This window comes from Grampus griseus (assembly GCF_964374135.1).
Source record: "Grampus griseus genome assembly, chromosome: X".
Taxonomy (NCBI): Eukaryota; Metazoa; Chordata; class Mammalia; order Artiodactyla; family Delphinidae; genus Grampus; species Grampus griseus.
The window spans coordinates 112,303,624-112,309,920 of record NC_138999.1 but is presented as its reverse complement, the minus strand read 5'-3'; positions in this window follow the sequence as shown (position 1 = coordinate 112,309,920).

Below are 6,297 nucleotides of genomic sequence, written 5' to 3'. Positions count from 1 at the left end.
GGGTGGGGCCCTCATGATGAGATTTATACCCTTATAATAAGAGGAAGAGATAGGAGATCTCTATCTCTGTCTGTGTTTCTGTCTATCTGTCTCTCTCTCTCTCCACCTCCTTCTCCCTCTCCTCCTTCTCCTTCTCTTTCTCTCATGTGAGGATATTGCAAGAAGGAAGCCATCTGCAAACCAGGAAGAGAGGTCTCACCAGACACTGAATCTGCCATCATCTTGATCATGGACTTCCCAGCATCCAGAACTGTGAGAAATAAATGTTTGTTTTTTAAGCCACCCAGTATATGGTATTTTGTTATATCATCCCAAACTAAGACAACCTGCACTATTCTATTAAGCAGCAGTCTATATTCAGTCTATATTCTACATATCTCCATAGATTGGTGTATGTGTGTGTGTGTGTGTACAGAAATTCTAGCTATTGATATTCTTACCATTGAAATATTCTGCTGTTGAGCTAATAAGATGTAGCAGTTGTGACGCGGGATGCCCAAAAGAATGACAGCTTGCTGACAAAATTTGTTTTACATCTATGTGATCACATTTCAAGTGTTCCCCTTTGGGGTGCTTGTCTCAGTATATAAGTGCCCTTTGTTGTGAAACGTTGGCTCGCTCATCCTTACCAACATTTGTCCAATTTCCAAATTGCCATGTATTTCTTCCTCTAAAGTTTATCCTTCACAGATTTCTGTTTTTCCCCTGCCACAGTCTCCAAGGTGCTGGTGAAATTTTTGGCAGAAAGAGGACCATTTTCTTCTCCTGCTCTGTGATCCGAATGCTGACATTTTGCTTTTTGTATTAAATGCTATCTTCCATCCTCCCTGGCCTAGGTACTTTACCTCACAATCGGATATTCCCTGCTCTATCCTGTAATCATGTCCCAGGTTTGTTACATCCAACAAGTGATGGAGTTATCAGTACTGTGTTTTTAGGAAGTCCAACCATTTTATTTGACTTTTATGAGTCCAAATCATCAGCAGCTTCTTTTGTGACATTTCTCCACTCTTGATACTCTCATTCTCAAACACTCACATAATGAATTACTTGTTCTTTTTCATTGGGGCTTCATCCAGATGATTCTTGTCTTCTACATGTTGATCGTTGCCACTTTCTTGAGAATCTTCTTAGCTGAAGTCAAATCCAAAGGCTTTTCTGCTTTATCTTCACACTTGACTGATGTCATTCTCTTCTATGGGTCCATTACATTTATATATATGCGACATTCTTCCAACTATTCTCTGGATCAAGACCAGGCCGTATCAGTTTTCTACATGGTGATAATTCTTTTGTCAAACTGCATTATCTATTGCCTAAGAAAAATGGAAGTGATAGGTTTCTTGAAAATCTCCTCTATAAGGTTCAAGGCCAGTCTGGGTAAGAACTACACAGAAAATGCTTAAGAAACTTCTTATTTTTCTTCATGTTTGATACAAAATTAAATTACTTTGACCTAACTCTTTCCTCTGATTCTTCATTACCACTCTTTCTTCTACATCAATTTTTATTTTCAAGTTATCTTCTTTCTTTATTTTAGAATGGACTTGAGGACATGGAGAGGGAGAAGGGGAAGCTGGGATAAAGTGAGAGAGTAGCATCGACATATATACACTACCAAATGTAAAAATAGATAGCTAGTGGGAAGCAGCTGCATAGCACAGGGAGATCAACTCGGTGCTTTGTGACCACCTAGAGGTGTGGGATAGGGAGTGCGAGAGGGAGGTGCAAGAGGGAGGGGATATGGGGATATATGTATACATATAGCTGATTCACTTTGTTATACAGCAGAAACTAACATCAAATTTCCAGATGACTTGGAACAGAATTAATGTTCTTTTTTGCCCTCAGGGTCTAAAATTGTAAGGAGGAAAGGAAGAGAGGATATTCACATTTTCTAAGCATGTATCATGTGCCAGGTACTTTATATCCAATATTTTATGTAATCGCTGAAACAAATCACTGAGATAGGTATTATTAACCTCATTTTTCACATGAAGAAACTTGAGTACTAAATAAGTGAAGTGAGTAACCCAATATCATACAGTTAAGAATTGGAAGAGCTGAGAGACAAAGCCAGGTCTGTTTGATACTGTGTCCACTGATATACTCGCAAAAAAAAAAAATATATATATATATATATATATCTCCACCATAACTTCCAGTAGGCATTTCATTCTTTGCTGGCTCAGAGTATAAAAGCATCTTAGGCTAAACATCATTTGTTTTGGTCTCTTCTGGCCTTAAGATATGACTCTCTACCTTAAAGGCACCCTCCTTTCTCTGTGCAAAACATTCTGACCAATGGCCATGCACTGATAATACTAGTAGCTACTCAGCTACTCTCTGTATGTCCACACAGTTATGGTCGTGTCCCACCAATTCTGTGTTATCTTACTAAGTCAGTTGTATTTTTCCAAAATCTCTTTGTGTTAGTTTCACTTGTTTTTGTAAGTATAATTTTAGTTAAATTTAATACAATTATATTAACCAACACAATATGAAGACAAAAGAAGTTTGTTTCTACGAAAACTAAGTTACATGCATTGAAAAGACTAAATAAAGGCAGGTCAGTAAATATTGTTGTTGAATTAGATGTAAAAGATTGTGGACAAAACTGAAAGCTACCCAAGGAGGATAATGCACTTAGCTTGCTTTCCAAATGTCCTTGAGTTCTGCTTCACTTTAAAGAAACTGAAACTGGAAGTCAAAGATGATGCATGAAGGGTAAGGTTCAAAAAGCAAAAATAAGCAAATGGGGTTACGTCAAACTAAAAAACTTCTGTACAGCAAAGGAAACCATCAATAAAGCAAAAAGATAACCTACTGAGTGGGAGAATATATTTTCAAATGATATATCCAATAAGGGATTAATATCCAAAATATATAAAGAACTCATAACACTCAATAACAATAAAAAACAAACAGCCTGGTTAAAAAGTGAGCAGAGGAGCTGAATAGACATTTTCCAAAAGGAGACATACAGATGGCCAACAGCCACATGAAAAAATGTTCAACATTACTAATTATTAGGGAAATGCAAATCAAAACCACAATGAAATATCACCTCACACCTGTCAGAATGACTATTATCAAAAAGATGGTGAGGGTATAAACTAGATAACTAATAAGAAACTGCTGTATAATAAATAAATAAATAAAATAGAGGCAAAAGAAAGATGGTGAGGATGTGGAGAAAAGGGAACCCTCATACACTGTTGGTGGGAATGTAAATTGGTGCAGCCACTAGGGAAGACAGTATGGAGATTCCTCCAAAAAAATTAAGAATAGAACTACCATTTGACTGAGCTATCCCACTTCTGGGTATTTATCTAAAGAATATGAAAACACGAATCTGAAAAATATATGCATCCTTATGTTCATGTGGCATTATTTAAAATATACAAGATAAGGAAACAACCTAAGTGCTCATCAGTGGATGAATGGATAAAGAAGATGTGGTATACATACACAATGGAATATTACTCAACCATACAAAAAGATGAACTCTTGCCATTTACAACAACATGAATGGACCTTGCTGGTATTATACTAAGTGAAATAAGTCAGATTAAGAAAGACAAATACTGTATAATTTCACTCATATGTGGATTATAGAAAACTAATAAACAAACAAACAAACAAATGAACATATCAAACCAAAAAACACAAACTTGTAGATGCAGAAAACAGAGTAGTAGTTACCAGAGGAGGAGGTGTGGGGAGGGGAAGGAAAAATGGGTAAACGAGATTAGCTATATGGTTATGGATGAATACTAAATTTTGGTGGTGTAGCATATACAGAAATATGAAATATATATGAAATATAATATACACTTGACACTGATACAATGTTATAAATCAATGTTAACTCAAAAAAATAAAATCACATTATTTATTCTGATGGAAAATTATAATCAGCCTAAATGATTTACAATAGGGGAATGGTTAAATAAATCATGAAATAGCCATAGCATAGAATATTATACATTTTGTTTATTGTATATGTTTATAATCTTTAGTAATGAAAAGTGGAAGACTCATACAATCTTTTTTTAAATTAATTTTTATTGGAGTATAGTTGCTTTAAAATGTGTTAGTTTCTATTGTATAGCAAAGTGAATCAGCTATATGTATACATATATGCCCTCTTTTTTGGTTTTCCTTCACATTTAAGTCACCACAGAGAATTGAGTAGAGTTCCCTGTGCTATACAGTAGGCTCTCATTAGTTATCTATTTTATACATAGTATCAATAGTGTATACAAGTCAATCCTGATCTCCCAATTCATCGCACTGCCCCCTTTCCCCATTGGTATCCATATGTTTGTTCTCTACGTCTGTGTCTCTACTTCTGCTTTGCAAATAAGATCATCTGTACTACATTTCTAGATTCCACATATATGTGTTAACATACAATACTTGCTTTTCTCTTCCTGACTTACTTCACTCTGTATGACAGTCTCTAGGTCCATCTATATATCTACAAATGACGCAATTTCCTTCCTTCTTATGGCCGAGTAATATTCCATTGTGTATATGTACCACATCTTCTTTATCCATTACTCTGTTAATGGACATTTAGGTTGCTTCCATGTCCTGGTTATTGTAAATAGTGCTGCAATGAACATTGGGTGCATGTTTCGTTTTGAATTGTGGTTTTCCCAGATATATGCCCAGGAATCAGATTGCTGGATAATATGGTAGTTCTAATTTTAGTTTTTTAAGGAACCTCCATAGTGTTCTCCATAGTGGCTGTATCAATTTACATTCCCACCAAAAGTGCAAGAGGCTTCCCTTTTCTCCACACCCTCTCCAGCATTTACTGTTTGTAGATTTTTTGATGATGGGCATTCTGACCTGTGTGAGGTGACACCTCATTGTAGTTTTGATTTGATTTCTCTAATGATTAGTGATGTTGAGCATCTTTCCATGTGTTAGTTGGCCATCTGTATGTCTTCTTTGGAGAAATGTCTGTTTAGGTCTTCCACCCATTTTTGGATTGCATTGTTTGTTTTTGTGATGTTGAGCTGCATGAGCTGCTTGTATAATTTGGCTTTGTAGAATGGGTTTGGGAGTGTTCCTCCCTCTGCTATATTTTGGAAGATTTTGAGAAGGATAGATATTAGCTCTTGTCTAAATATTTGATAGAATTCACCTCTGAAGCCATCCGGTCCTCGGGTTTTGCTTTTTGGAAGATTTTTAATCACAGTTTCAATTTCAGTGCTTGTGATTGGGTTTTTTATATTGTATATTTCTTCCTGGTTCCGTCTCAGAAGGTTGTGCTTTTCTAAGAATTTGTCCATTTCTTCCAGGTTGTCCAATTTATTGGCATATAGTTGATTGTAGTAATCTCTCATGATCCTTTATATTTCTGCAGTGTCAGTTGTTACTTCTCCTTTTACATTTCTAATTCTGTTGATTTGAGTCTTTTCACTTTTTCCTGATCAGTGTGGCTAATGGTTTATCAATTTTGTTTATCCTTTCAAAGAACCAGCTTTTAGTTTATTGATCTTTGCTATTGTTTCCTTCATTTCTTTTTCATTTATTTCCGATCTGATTTTTATGATTATTTTCCTTCTGCTAACTTTGGGGGGGTGGTTGTTCTTCTTTCTCTAATGGCTTTAGGTGTAATGGTAGGTTTATTTGAGATATTTCTTGTTTCTTGAGGTAGGATTGTAGTGTTCTAAACTTCCCTCTTAGAACTAATTTTGCTGCATCTCATACGTTTTGGGTCATCATGTTTTCATTGTCATTTGTTTCTACTTATTTTTTTATTTACTCTTTGATTTCTTCAGTGGTCTTATGGTTATTTAGTAATGTATTGTTTAGCCTCCATGTGTTTGTATATTTTACAGTTTTTTTCTGTAATTGATTTCTAGTCTCATAGCGTTGTGTTTGGAAAAGATACTTGATACGATTTCAGTTTTCTTAAATTTACCATGGCTTGATTTGTTACCCAGAATATGATCTATCCTGGAGAATGTTCCATGAGCACTTGAAAAGAAAGTGTATCCCATGGTTTTTGGATGGAATGTCCTATAAATATCAGTTAAGTCCATCTTGTTTAATGTATCATTTAAAGCTTGTGTTTCGTTTTTTATTTTCATCCTGATTGATCTGTCCACCATTGAAAGTGGGATGTTAAACTCCTCTGCTATGATTGTGTTACTGCTGATTTCCCCTTTTATGGCTGTTAGCATTTGCCTTATGTATTGAGGTGCTCCTATGTTGGGTGCATAAATATTTACAATTGTTATATCTTCTTCTTGGATTGATCCCTTGATCAGTATGTAG